Source organism: Harpia harpyja, chromosome 1 (assembly GCF_026419915.1).
Source record: "Harpia harpyja isolate bHarHar1 chromosome 1, bHarHar1 primary haplotype, whole genome shotgun sequence".
Taxonomy (NCBI): Eukaryota; Metazoa; Chordata; class Aves; order Accipitriformes; family Accipitridae; genus Harpia; species Harpia harpyja.
The window spans coordinates 2,642,236-2,657,137 of NC_068940.1; positions in this window are offsets into that span (position 1 = coordinate 2,642,236).

A 14,902-nucleotide genomic window follows, 5' to 3' on the forward strand; every position below is an offset into this window, starting at 1 on the left:
CTGTTTTCTTGTTCTCGAGTGTCTGTACACAAATGCACACGGGCTGGGAAACAAGCAGGAGGAACTAGAGCTCCGTGTGTGGTCACAGAACTGCGGTATCATTGGAACGACTGAGACATGGTGGGATGCTCGCAAGGCTGAAATGCTGCAGTGATCAACACCAGCTAATTGCGAAAGACAGCCAGGAAAGACAGAGAGGGCGGTCTTCTACGTGAAGGAGCTCGGATAAATGGAGTGCTTCTGTGAGACAGATGACAGTCTGGTTGAGAGCTTGTGAGTCAGGACCAGAGGAGAGGGCCACTAAGGGTGACCTTATGGTGGGAGTTTGTTTCACAGCAAATGATCAGGGTGAGAAAGTGGTTGAAGCCTTCATTAAACAGCTTGAGGAAGTCTCTGAATCACAGACCCTCACTCTTAGGCTGTAATTTAACCTCGCTGACACCTGCTGGAAGTGCAACGTGATGGGAAGCAAGCAGTGAAGATTTCTGGAGGGTGTCAGTGATAATTTCTTGATGAGGAATGAGCCAACTGGAACATTATGAAACTCAACAAGGACAAATGCAAAGTCCTGCACCTGGGAAGGAAGAACCTTTTGCAATGATACAGGCTGGGGACGGACTGGCTGGGGGCAGCTCTGCTGAGAAGAACCTAAGGGGTCCTGGTGGGCAGCAAGCTGAACATGAGCCAGCAGTGTGCCCTAGCAGCAAAGACAGACAATGGTATCCTGGGCTGTTCTTGTATTAACAGGAACGCTGGCTACAGGCTAGAAGGTCTAGGGAAGTGATTATCCCCTTCTATTCAGCGCTGGTTAGACCAGATCTAGAGTACCGCATCCACTTTTGGGCTCTACATTACAAGAAAGATATCAATAAATTGGAGTGAATTCATCAGATGGCCAACAGGACAGAGAAGGGCTGGAGTACTTGCCCTACAAGGAGAGGCTGAAAGAACGGGTCATCTTCATCCTCGAGAAGAGAAAACTTCTGGGAGACTTAATAGCAGCCTTCCAATACTTAAGCAGTGATCAGCATGAATATGGAGCTAGGTACATAGTGGTACATGGTTGGAAGATGAGTGACAATGGGCATTAAGTTGAAACAAGAGAGGCTTCCACTGGATATAAGGAGAAACATTTTCACCATGAAGACAGTCAAGCATTGGAACAAGTTGCACAGAGGCTATGCATTCTCCATCCATGGCAGTTGCATGACTAGAATGAATAAAGCCCTGAATAATGTGGTCTAGCTGATGCTTCTTTGAGCAGGAAGTTGGATTAGATGATCCCCTGAGGTCTCCTCCAACCTGAATTATCCTGTGATCCTATGATTCAGAGGGATATGGGAATTTTTCCCCTCAGCAGTCCAAGTTTCCTCGTAGCCACAATAATTTCCATCTGTTTTCTCTGAGTCCACTACCAGTGGTTTTGGTCCTATTTCCAGTAGCCTCAGGAACTTCTGAATTCTTTCAGGAAGCTATTGGTGACATACACAATCCACATGGAACCTTAGCCAAAAAAATATATTGACAGACTTTTCTCAAGTCTTCCTTTCCCCTGCTTCCTTCCTCTACGGCTGCCAATTGCTATAAGTAGTCGGGATCCACCTTGATCAAGCAATGGCAATGGTTCTGAGACTCAAAGACGAACGTACCAACCCTTCGGTTTACCCCTTCTTTTCTCAAGAAGAATGTAATGGTTGTATTCACTCTAACTGTCAGCTTAGCTGGTTTTTAGGAGAAATGCCCCCAAAAGTTGCATACATACCAATCAAGACTGGCCCACACTAGTCAGCTTCCTTCTCTAAAAGTGCTCACGGAGCCAAAGGGAACCTTTGGCTGTCACCTGAAGTTCTCAGAGAAAGGAAAAATGCTACACTCTCTGTGGCAGCATGGTATTAGAGTGCAAGGCCACCAGTTTTACACTAGCATAAAGTTAATAAGATGTTAAAAAAGCAGGATGAAATGTTAATAGATTTTACCTGCAAAGAGCATATGTCCCTTATCTCAAAAATATTGATGAAACTGTAGTTCCTGACAGATATTACATCTCTGGTTGTTTCATAAGACTTGCTTGGCAGAATAATATTAAAAGCAAGATATTTATTATTATCCAACATTAAATAAGCCTTTTGAGAAAGTGATGTAGAGCATTCTATTAGTTAATGGTGTTTATGTGCATTTATGATTTCATAATCTGTTTGGAAAGCAATGACTGAGAAAAATAGAGTCTGTTTATACAAAAAAGGATTACCTTTCCCTCCCTCATGAGTTTTACCAGGCACCGCTGACACTAACTGTTCAGGAAGCATTTCATGTCCACTCGTGTAATTTCTCCCATGTTCTGTCATGGTTGCTTCCTCACTAAAGTTGTAGAGGATGGCAAGCAAAGTATCTCTTAGCAAGTTTTCCATCTTAAGCAGCATGGCATTTTCAACAGAAATGTTGAAAGTGTGAATTACAAATACGCCACACTTCTGCAGAGTGTTTCAAAGTTTTTACAAAGGCACACTACCCGAGTCTCCTGAAATAACCAAAAAGATCAGTTTGTAAGATACTTCAGGCCTCATAGGCAAGTCAACATTTGATTCTTCATTTTGTTACTCGTTCAAAAAGAGAAATAATTTGAATGACTAAGTTTAAAATTCAGATATTAATTTCTTCTGCAACATCCATTTGAATAATCCAGACATTTCAGATGATCAACTATTAGCAACTGGTTTCTGAGAAAAGGGCTATTTGAGTGCATTTTGTAGTTTTCAAATGGTTTTTGTGCTTGCAATAAGCATAGATCTGGACACTTACATGTCTCATCACCTTTTAAGAAAAAGCTCCAGTTATATTTTATATACTTTCAACCAATGGCTCTTAGCTTGGTGGCATATGCTGACATCAAATGATATGTGAAAGATAACCAAGAAAAAAACCCACATCTTCTGTGGAAATTGTTATAGCTCAGATCTTTTAAAGAAACAGTGCATTTTATAGGCAAAAAGATAAATTCTCTGTATATATCTCTTCAGAAGTCTATAAAAACCCTCCAGAATTTGCAGTATGAGTGCACCAGAATCACATTAAATAGTCACATTTGACTTCTTCTTGGATGATGCCAGGTGAGTCAAGATATCTCTAACTGAGGAATGTGGAGTGGAAAGGTATCTTATTCTCCAAGAACAAAGAAAACTTTCTTTTTCCAAGCTCCCATCCAAGTCCATGCCTGTCAGACCCATGGTCCCTGCATATGGGGAGATACTTTTGTCATCCTTTGTTTTTGAGTTAGTTTGTGTTGTCAGCTACAATTTGCAGTTCTTGCAATACTTATACTATTTATACATGTATTTCTTCATGTCACAATTCCTGAAGTCACACCATTTTAAAAATAGTAATTGACAATATTTTGGGAGAAAAGCTTTAAGAAAATATCTAATTTTTCATTTATTTCAGACTCATTTGAGGAGAAAAAATGCAGAAGAAAAAAAAGTATTCCTAATTAATTATTTTCAAAAACCTCGTGTTTTTAGGCTTGGGTTATGATACTAACAGTATTGGTAATATTTTGGAAAGTTATGTGACTAATATTTAGCTGTCTGTATTTTATCCATAGTCAGACTAAAATGTTCCAGTTCCTTTTGCCTTAGTGGTCCTGCAAAGATCCTTTCTTTCCAGAAATGAGGTGACGATGGAGACATCATCACTTGTGACAATGGAACAATTCAGTCCCACAAAGGAACCAGAAAATATCTCTTGATTTCCTTTCCAGATTAATCTCTTTTTTAAATCCTTTTGCTTCTAGCCATTATCAGGAAAGTATTACCTATCATAGCTGCTGTACATAAAACAGAATAATAACTGAGCTTCAAAATTGTCTTTATGGCTTGTTTGGATATGATCCTGAAACTTGCATGGAATAAACTCAGAACGAATCCCAAGCTGACCCCTTTGACTTCTTAGAGACATAGCGATAGTGCAGAGTGGAGAAGACAGTCACCTGAATTTTGCTCAGGCTGCTGAAACTCAGCTGCTCTACAAAGCAGGTTAGCTGGCCATGTGTCCGACACAACCGTAGACACCAAACTGGGGACAATATGGCCTTCAAGAGCATTCTCTTCTATCTAAATGCTTCAAGGAAGGAAGGTGATGCTCAGTGAGTCATGTTGGGAAGATGGGACAAAAATAAGAACTATCAAAAGTCAGATTTCTCATACAGTTAACGTGTGTGGGGAAGAAATGGATTGAGATACAGTCAAGAGAGGGGAAACTGTCACCCAGGATAGGGAGTTTGAGGATAAATGTGTGTCTTTCAATTACCGAAGAATCAAGGTGAAGCACTGCCCAGCGCCTTTACAAAGACGATGGCAACTACTCATGGAGTCATTAAAAAAGTCAGTGTTTCTTTTGCCTATCTGTACTTTGATAGCTCTGGTATAAAAAGTCCTTGCAACTGTAACAGCTATTGCTGTGGCATAATCAAAAACTTTGAGATGGTGAAGAAAGTCTAGAAATACTGGTGTGCTCGACCACGGTCTGGAATTTCAGATAGTCATGTTTGTTAATTAGAAGATACTGAGGAATGGGTATATAAATCCTGATTTCTCCCTTTCTGTACTCCTCCTGATCTTTCAAAGACACAGAACACTGTATTCTAGCAGAGTGGCAAGGAACCAAATGTGTTGCTGGTTGTTATTTCGTGAAATAATGTTGCAATTAAGAGTTTTTTAAAAATCAGGTTCAAATCCTTTAATACGTTCCAAAACTATCCCAGAACCTCCAAAGGAAATGAGGCTTACGCAATCCTCCTGCCTTTGTGTGTGTGTCATGTTATGTGTGTCTCCACATCCACATCCTTCCTGTATTTTTTAGCTCGTTTGTTGGCTTGTTTCAACCATTTGGTACCAGTAGGGCTTCCAGCAGATTAGTTTCCTACACTTTTCACAGACAGGCAGCAAGAGATAGAAGACCTGATTTATTTAATGGCAAGTGGCTAGGAGGGAGCAGCGTGGGTCCCTGCAGTCTTGGTTTTCCTTTACTTTTGGTCACTGTACCGCTCAGGCAAATCCTTGTTACTGCTGTTCTGCCTTACCAGTGTCCCAGGCAATAATTCTTAGCTGCATTCACTCCCTCTCTGCTTGTCAGCTGCTGGCTAATGATTCTACAGATACATCTGAAGTAGCTGGATGCCTTGTGCTCTTAACCAGTTTTTTCTAAGATGGAGCTTACACATTGTACTTCCTCTTTGCCCAACTATCTGATTTTTCTCTTCTCTGCTCCACACCTTCCTTCTATCCTCTGATAGAAGAAATACTTCTTCTATCCACACCTTTTCTTCTATCCATGTGCCAATGTCTTATGGCTTACTTAGGCAATTTCAACCACGCTTGATGGAGAAGCATAGACTTGCAAAGATGTTGCTCCAAGTTTTGTGAGAATTGGATGAAAGAATCCTAAATTCATGCCTACAGTGATGGAAAGGCAGCGAAATTTTCCACCTTTCAGGCAATCCCACGTGCAGAGATCATCTGGGCAAATAACACATGCTGGTACGTCAGCGTGCCTGTAGCTCAGAACCGAGTTTAGCACAAGTGATCACCTCTCCAAGAACATCACCTGGGAAGGTCAAAGCGACCTGGGGGGTCTGCTAGAGTACCGCGTCCTGACAGGCAGAGGAATTCCAACAACTAAGTCAGGGGGAACAGACCACCTTGACCTAAGCTGCTCCCAGGGCATCCCATGGGATAGTGTGCAGCCCGCTGTCGGGACATGAAACCCATCAACATGAGTCGATGAGAGAGGCTCTCGGGACCGCCTGACAGGCAGAGGAGGTCGTTGCCTACGGCAGTGTGGGACTCATGATGGGATGCTGGGCAGAAGCATCTTGCTTAAGGGAAGAACTAAGGGTGGAGAAAGGTGGGGGGATCGCAATGGTTTGGGGAGGAACGAGCATGGGAAAATAGATGGATAAGGGTCAAAAAGGGACTGGTCATGTGTAAGCAGGTGGCTGGTCAGTATGTTTTTCTGGCCATGCCTTGTTCCTGGTCAGTGCAGTCTGTTGTGTCTTCTAATTAAACTCGATTTCTGACCATCCCCTGGGTTAAGGGACTCTATTCTGTGTGGATGTGTGTGTATGGAGGTTTGAGTGGCAGCACCCGGAGTGGGGACCATAAGTCTGAGCTGGATACTGGAGAGACCAGAGGGTGTGTGAGCTGGCTACTGGAGCGAGCAGGAGGTTCAGGCCAGCTACTGGAGACACCATAGGGTCTGGGGGTTGGTTTTTGGTAGGGCCATAGGTCTGGACCAGCTATCAGAGAGAACGGTTTGCATGTGTGCGTCTCTACGTGGGAGGCAACTGAAAGACCAGGGGATCAACGGGACAGCACGGGGGTAGGCTGCGTGTTTAAGGCCGGTGCATGGATGGAATGATAGCGAGTGTGCGAATGTGTGTGTAAGTCTGAGTACCAGCAACTAGAGTGCCAGCAACTGGAGAGGCAAGGGAATCCAGGGGCCAGCTACTGGATAGACCCAAGTGTCTAAAGAGGGGAACACAGTGTGTATGTATCTCTACATATTATCCACTAATGGGCTTCCATCCTAACCAGTCACGGAGGGGAACAAGATGGTGCTCTTTGTGCTCGTGCGAGTGCTGTGTTTTCTGTCTGTGTTGATCCGTGTGGCCAGCCATGTGTACTTATATATTACATATGTTTGTGTGCCTATTGGGAATACATGCTTAGGCTTACTACAGGCAGGACCTGGGGAAATGGCGCTTCCGCAGCCTCACCTCTCCCAGGCTACCGGATTTGGCAACCCCTGACAGGTACAGATATTCGTGTTATTAAACCCCTAGAATAGTCACCATGCAAAGTCATTTTTTTTCAGTCACTTAAAAGGGATAGGAGGGATTCTGGGCTTCAGGACTCAAGTTAGTATTTTCAAGAAAAATTGGTGAGATAGAGATTATTGTTACTACTTCCTCTACCTAAAATGTTTTCCTTTTAGAGTTTCATAAAATCAAAGCTTTTAAAAAGCCTGTGATTTTTTTTGAAAAAGATGTGATTAAACTAGTTTTAGAGTAAGGAGAATTAATGATTCCTAACTGTATATGTCTCCAACAGAATGTCATCAAAATAGGCATTTTTCCTAAAATACCCTAACAGCTGCATTTTTTTCGTAACACTTTGGCCTTTTTTCAGCTAGCACTAACGGAGAGCGAGCTGTGATGCAACAGCACAGGGTTGTTGGAGCCTGCGTCACAGAGCGGCTAAGACCGGCTGCTCCGTAAGGGAAGGTGAGCCAGGAGCCGAGAGCGACGGCAGCTCAGGTGGAGACCTTGCCGACGCGGGCAGTGTCCCACAGCACCGGAGCTGGGCGAGGAGAGCTGGGTCCCAGTAACGAGGTCCGTCGACAGTCCCAGGCCAGGCAAAGCAATCACTCAGATCCAGGGTCCGTAGTCAGGCGGTTTGAGTGGAGGTCCCTGATGAGGCTGCTTAGGGCAATTAATATCTATTGGTGCACTCGAGGCCCTGACGAGCTGCTACTTTTTTGCATCAAACTCAAGGGAAGGTTTTAAATGAAAAGAACAACAACTCGAATGCTAACGAACTAAGAACTTAGCTCATGCTAAGAATGGCAGCACCGGCTTCTCCTTCATATTCACATTACCAGAAGCTGCTTCTTAGCAATAGGTCAAGGCTTCAATGTTACGCAGCAAATTCAGAGGTGAGCAGACCCTAAACGTCCTTCTTTGTCTGGACATACTCGTCTTGGGAATAAAAATCATTTGTCTGAGAACTTAATGCATTAGGCTATTTAAAAAAAAATTCTAATAAAGCACATTTGTATAAATTTTTTACTAAATGTAAACCTTGGCCATGCCATTAGGTTTATTACTACTGCTCCATCTCTCTTATTTTCTTATATAATTATTTGCTTGGTTTTGACTCAATAAATAAGAGGCATTACCACTATCAGAAATGATAAAACAAAAGCAGAGATCATAGTTTGTGCTTAAATCACCTAAATATTGTATTTACTTCTTCATAGTGTTACTATTGTCTTGTAATTCTTTCATATATTTAGCTTGATTTCTCACTATTTTGGGTTTTCACTGTCACATGAAAGGAACGAGCAAGTTAAGGGCAGACTAACAAAGGGATAATAAATCCCTGAGAAAATGTTACTGAAGAGAGGAAGTTCGTCTAAGACAGCTGCCAAGAATGAGGCAAATGAACATCTGCATTGGATTATAATGCTGCAGGAAAGCTAAAATGAGTCTGTGCTAAAAGAACCCTCTGTTAATCTTACTTGTTTTTTCCATTTCTCCTTTGTTTACACTTTCTTGGAGCCAAGGAAACACCAGTTTCTTTATTAGGACAACTACCATCCAGATGTGCGAACAAGTGCTTGTGAAATCCCGTTTTTATATATGCTAGCATCGGGGCTAATAATAACAACAAAACAGAATGCAAAACTTCAGGTATGTTTTGAGCAGTCGCCTCTGTAAACACAAACTTTAGTTGAAACAATCCCTGTGCTCTGCAGCAGCAGCTACTATAGCCAGGACCTGACTTATTCAGTGCCCTCTCTCCTGCTGTTTATTAGCACTTCTAAAGGAAAGAAGAGAAAATTCCTGAGTAACAGAGCAGAAGCCCTGTGATCAGCATGTATCCTTGGTCTGTGGAAGGACTTTGTCGATCTACATAGGCTCTCTATCAATTGCATATTGGTCACACCTTACCAAATGCACTCAGTTTTAAATTTAAAATGTAGCACTTTTCTGCTTTTTGCAAGTTCACCTGTGTGCCAAAAATCCAGCCAAGTTTTTCTTCTTTGCTGGTGTATTACCAGCTATCAAAATTGTCTCAGAGTAAATCCTTAACTACTCTTGGAAGATCCCACTTCTTGTCTGGGCACTTCCCACACTGCTGTCATTGCCATCGCAGGTGTAACTGGTTGATACGTACTGCTCAGGTTTTTTGGCAATACTCAGGAAAACGTAGAAGCTGGGCATGCAGGACTGAAAAGGATAGAAGTCTGGAAGACTAGCATTTTGTTGCTTTAGTTAGCAAATGTGATTGTTAAGTGAGTCTTCTGGTTTGTGTTGGTTTGTTTTGTTTTGTTTTCTTCCAAGAAGCAGAACTGTTCTAGGCAGTCTGACTCAAAAAGTCTGACAGAGAGGATGAAAGAAGCTACAAATAACTACCATGCTTTATTTTTGGAAAGTCCAAAATCTAAGAGCTGCTTCTCCTCCTTTCTCTTAAGAACTAACACGGAGAAACTTAGCTTTAACTTTTCTGGGAAATACATCCTGCTGATTTTGTTTGATTATTTGTTACATATATCACTTTAAACTGCTGTTTAATTTTTAAAAAGGTTGAGATCGCCTTCAATCTTGGAAGACAGAAAGAGAAATATCTCTTCTCTCTTCCTCTGTTGCTCTACAGTGCATACCTCTCATACATGATCCTGACTGATGTAAAAGTAACATGTGCAAAAATACGTTTTCCCCTCTTTGGCTTCCTCTTTGCAAAGCATGTCATTTGAAGGTTTTTTTCTTTTCTTTTTGTTGGTGTTTTTGTGTAACCAGTACATCAAAGAAGTGGGTTTTGCACAGCTCTTGTGGAAGATCTGAGGTTTGTGGCTGCTCCAGCTGAGCAAGGCAGTTAGAATAGAACCCTGAAACCCAAGTAAAAGGTCTGTACCTATGCTTCAGGGATGGTAAAAATAGAAGCGTAATCAGCCAGTTTGGCTAGGCAACAATATGAAAAGGTTAGCTTTTCTTGAAATGTGTTATAGGTAAGGAATTAATGTTTGATGTCTTGAGGAGTGACTGACAGCGTTAATATAGCAGCACTCAATTTATACCACAGCAGCAGGTATCCCAGTATCTCAGAGGGCACCACGCTAGCGGGTGTAACTCTGTGTCTTAGGCTTACTTCAGGTGTTCTGTTAATTCAGTCCTATCACATAAACACAAGCCGAAACTTGAAGCATGTTAATTTAAAACTGATAAAAAGAAAACACTGGCGGTGAATGACAATGGATTTTTTTTTCCATTTGAGAGCTGACTAGATTTCTAGCTGGCTTTAGGGATGTGCTGTGTGTGCTGAGGAGAAGTGCTTGTCAAAGTGCTCAGCATTCGCAGTATCGCTCCTGCCCTTAAATGCTTCATATTTTGCTAAGCTTTGACTAATTAGCTACTACAATTTCCTACCCAGGTTGTCTGCCTTAGGTTGTGTTATATGGAAAGCTTAAAATAATTCCACAAAGTCTGATAAAAAATCAGGAAAACCTTAATAAGCTATGCAAACTTTAAGCCATTAGAAACTAATATTTGCACACCCTTAGTGGAAGTGAATGGCTAAAATATTGAAAGCGTCTGTCTGTTCTTGGCTCATTACTCCAAGCAGACTTCAGGACGGCGACAGAACTGAGAGCAGAAGGACTAGACTCCTACTGCGGCTTACTCTTCCGAGGCCTCACTGCACGGAGGAGGGAGTCATCTGTTTTCAATGATCACCAAGCGATGAGTGTCTGTGGCAGTCAGACTGGATAACATAGTGGAGGAAATGGTTGAAAGGCATGAAATGGGGCAGAAACTGGGTTTACGGTCTGCGAGAACCTTGAGACACAGGCAGGGACTGGGAGCTGGGAGAAAAATGTACTTATAATCAGGTGAGACAGCGATGGAGTGGGTAAGGGGAGTGGGACTCAGGATGGCAGGAGGTTAGTACAGGCTTCTGTTCGCTGTTTAGCTGGTTTCTGAAGCAATGAAATATGATGACAGGGTATTCAGCGTAGAGGCTGGTTAGGGTTCAGGTAATACAAGACTGTATGTCAGACAGGTATAAAACAGATGCGGGGGGAGGCAGCACTGCCTAATATATGTCTTGAGCAAGGAGGGAAACAATGGTAAAGAATTTTGTAGATAAAGGCCATCATAAATAGACCTAAAAAGCCAGATGGAGGATGTTGGCATGGCATTAATTCATTTACTATCTCTAAGTAATTTTTTAGAGTTTATTTTTTAGGAAGGAAGCAATGCATCTGGCAGAAAGAATTTGTAGCATCAAAATGTAAGCTAGGCTTTTACAGTTGTTTGTTTTTAAGCCATGAACAAGGTGAAGCTCATTGCGTCTCAGCAGCAAAGGGAGAAAAAAGAGAATGAACACTTAAGCCGATTTACTAACAACGACCACGGCAATTATAGGTCGTGGGAGTCTTGATGGACAGGCAAGACAATTTAGACTCTTTTGGCTAGCATCAACCAAAATGGACAGAGTAGAGCTGTCAAAGGGAGAAATTTCCCATCCCTATAGTGGTTCTCATGGCTTGTGTAGGAATGAGATTCTCCCTTCCCCAGCCTAGTGCTGCTACTGACATGAAGGCAGCAGAACCGAACTCTGTGTCTGTTCTGAATGTACGTAGGTCCGTCAGCGTACGTGTGTTGCTCAGAGCAGCTGCTGCAGCACGGCAAAACCGGCAGAAGGTGTGGTGGGCAGCAGCAACTGCGGGATGTGAGTTGTTCAGCTAGAGGATATATAGGATGCATATCTCTAGGAAATCTGAAAAATACTCTGTCTCTATCTGAAGACAGTAAGAGAAATAGATGCACTCTTATGTATCCAAATGTGTATTCAAGGACTACATAATTTACCTGGCTAAAGGACAGAACTATTTTGTTCACTGGTAATTTCTTCTTTTCAACCTGTGATTAAACCTTTGTTGTTTCCAGAGCTAGCAGGTGAACATAACCTTTTAATTTTATGTTTGATGACGACAGCTTACAGTCTGTTTTGGCAGAGACCTTTAGCAGTGATGCACGTGCCATTATATGAAGCACTGCCCATGGATATATTCAGGCTTCTCTGCTTTCTGTTCTCTTTCTGCTGCCCTTCCCAGCCCTGTGGTTACCAGTGCATTGCTGGTGTATCAACCCCAGAACAGAACGCAGCAATGCATTCTGCGCAGGGGAGTTACAGGGTAGATCTGATGCAGATGAGTTAGGCTTGGGCAAATGCTAGAAGCAACTGTCCCTGATGCTCTTGGGGCATCCAGGACAGAGGACCCAGAGGTTCTGGGACCGGCCAGCAGTGCGGAATGAGCACTTCTGACTTTGAATTTGCGACTGAGGATGGCCCAAGGACCATCGGTGTGGTTACTGGGGTCGGCTCTGGGGCCTCTGTTTGGAAAAAAAAAACCAAACCCAGACCATGAGTGGTCTAGGTAACTGGCAGAGTTGTAGCCGTAGTGGTCCCAGGACCAAGGCCTCGTGTTCTGTAGGTAGATGTGGTACATTCCTGAAGACAGTCCAACTGGTGATAGTTAGTGGTGGTTTGGGGTACGTAGATAACATGCCTACTTCTTTTCTTTTGTGGAATCACTAGTTCATTTAATAAGAATCACCTCTAGTTATAAGCCTTGTCTTGATCCATGTGAATTCTTCTAGCAGTGTTGAACAATCCTTGCTGGTGTGTCAGAAGGCATGCATTTGTTTAAACTGAGGAGCGGAGGGGGGAAGATGGTTTCTTTTTCATTTTGAATAGTTTTTTGTAAAGCAGTACTGGGTGTGTTTGTGTGCCGAACAACTCTTCCTAAAATAAAAACAATGGAAAAAAAAGTCAGACTTACAACATGTGAATCCTGTTGTGGCTCACAAAGCTGATTTTGCCCACATCTTATTTTTAAGATGTGTAACTAACTGTATTTTAAATTTTGGAAAAAGAGTCAAGCACATGGGTAATGTGTTTATTTCTGTCTCATAACTGTGGGCGGTAGCTATCCTGTAACAGTCACAGGCAGCATAAACACACTTTCTGCCTTGCTGGTATTGTCTGTTTCCCTTTTGTGGTACTTGAATGCCTAACTTTTCTTTTGCCTGCTCCCATAAGTAGCAGGCTAGCTACCTGTGGGCGAGTTTCATTTTTAACCTCTGCTGCCTTATCCTGAACAAGCATTCCAGAGGTCTCAGCCAGAAAGTGATCAAAAGAAGAAAAATCACAATTGGTAATGGGAAGATAGGCAATGTGGAAAGCAGAATTTATTGTATTTTGAGAAGAGAGGGAGAACAGTTCACAAAATTGCACGAAGGTAGTCTGCCACTTGGAAAGCATTTTCCAAAAATACCCTGATGAAGCAGAAACAGACATTATTTGGATAAGAGTGAAGAATGCATTTATCTGCTAAAATGTGATGCCAGACTAAGGTGGTCGTGTACTGTCCTTATTTTTAAGTTCTTTGACAGATGCTAATCTTAAAGAAAATTGTTCTCAAAGGAAAAATTTCCATTCTGTAAACTGAAAAGTGACATTTTTATTTAAAGTGGTTTCTGCTTTGAAAGTTTTTATTTATTTGTGTCCCTTTAGTCTTAAGAATAGATGGTATAGACTTTTTTTTTTAATAATTTGCCAACAGACTGTTTTAAAGATGATTTGAAAATGCTTTGATTTTTTCTTCTTTTGGCTATGATTAGTTCTCCTAATCATTACAAATATCTTCCAATTTCAAGGCAGCCGGATGCCTTAATTTTCTCTAAGTAATATAATGGCAGCTGAGCTATTGGGTAAAGGAGGTTTGAAGAGGGAAGAGAAATCCATTTCAAAGATCTTTGTGATACTGCTGCCCTGTGTTGGCAAATAAAGCTGCCTCCCTGTGACACGGATTTTTGTAACTTTGGAAGTGAAGTTTGGTGTTCATCAGAAATGTATTTTCTACAGCACAAATATGATTAGGTCAGCCTGCCAGCAAATGTAGCCATCACACTGAGATCATCATACACAGTGGCCTTGCTTGACTGACATCGTTCCACTGACAGTTGGTGAGAACTATGTCTGTTAAACTTCATAAGATCAGGAACTTCTGTTCTTCTACCTCTATCATTTGGACATTTCAGCTTAATATGCGATGACTTCGTTTATGAATAGATCTTAGTTTTACTTAACATCTTAGTTTCATTTTTTATGTGCTGGATTTTATTCAAAATTTTTTAAAAGTCCTAAATTCAAAGCAAATATATCTTAGGGGAGATGAAGAAGAAACAATCAGCATGAATATAGTATTCCTCCCAGTAAAGGACTCCAGATGTTGACAACTTGCTGTAAGACCTCATCCCCATGGGCAACACCAGAGTGAAACCACCAACATTAGGACCCAGAGGAGCAGTGGAAGGTGAGCATAACACTAGAAAAGGGGTAGAAGCTAAGAAATGTGTGTGTTAAATTTTTAATTGTATTGTTGCTGTTATTGCATCTTTTCCTGTATATAAGTACTCTAGCTACTTTCTTGTTCATTCTTTTTCTGCAATAATTAGATGAAGACTTATGGTGATCCTTGAATTAGACTGTTAAAAATTCCATTATACTAACAATCTCAGAATCACGGATGGTTGAGGTGGGACGGGACCTCTGGAGGTCATCTGGTCCAACCCTCCTGCTCAAGCAAGAGTAGGCTGGAGTAGGTTATCCAGAACTACGTCTGTCTGGGTGGCTTTTGAATATCTCCAAGGATGGAGACTCAACAAACTCCCTGGGCAACCCGTCCCAGTGCTCGGTGTTTCCTGATGTTCAGCGGGAACCTCCCGTGTTTCAGGTTGTGGCATCGCCTCTGGTCCTGTCACTGGGCACCACTGAAAAGAGGCTGGCTCCGTCCTCTTTGCATCCTCCCTTCAGGTGTTTATAGACATTGATAAAATCCCCCTCAGCCTTCTCTTTTCCAGGCTGAATAGTCTTAGCTTTCTCAGCCCTCCTCATAGGAGAGATGCTCCAGACCCTTAATCATCTTTGCGGCTCTTTGTTGGACTCTCTCCAGCATGTCCATGTCTCTCTCATACTGGGGAGCCCAGAACTGGGCACAGGACTCCAGTTGTGACCTCACCAGTGCTGAGCAGAGGGGAAGGATCACCTCCCTTGACCTGCTG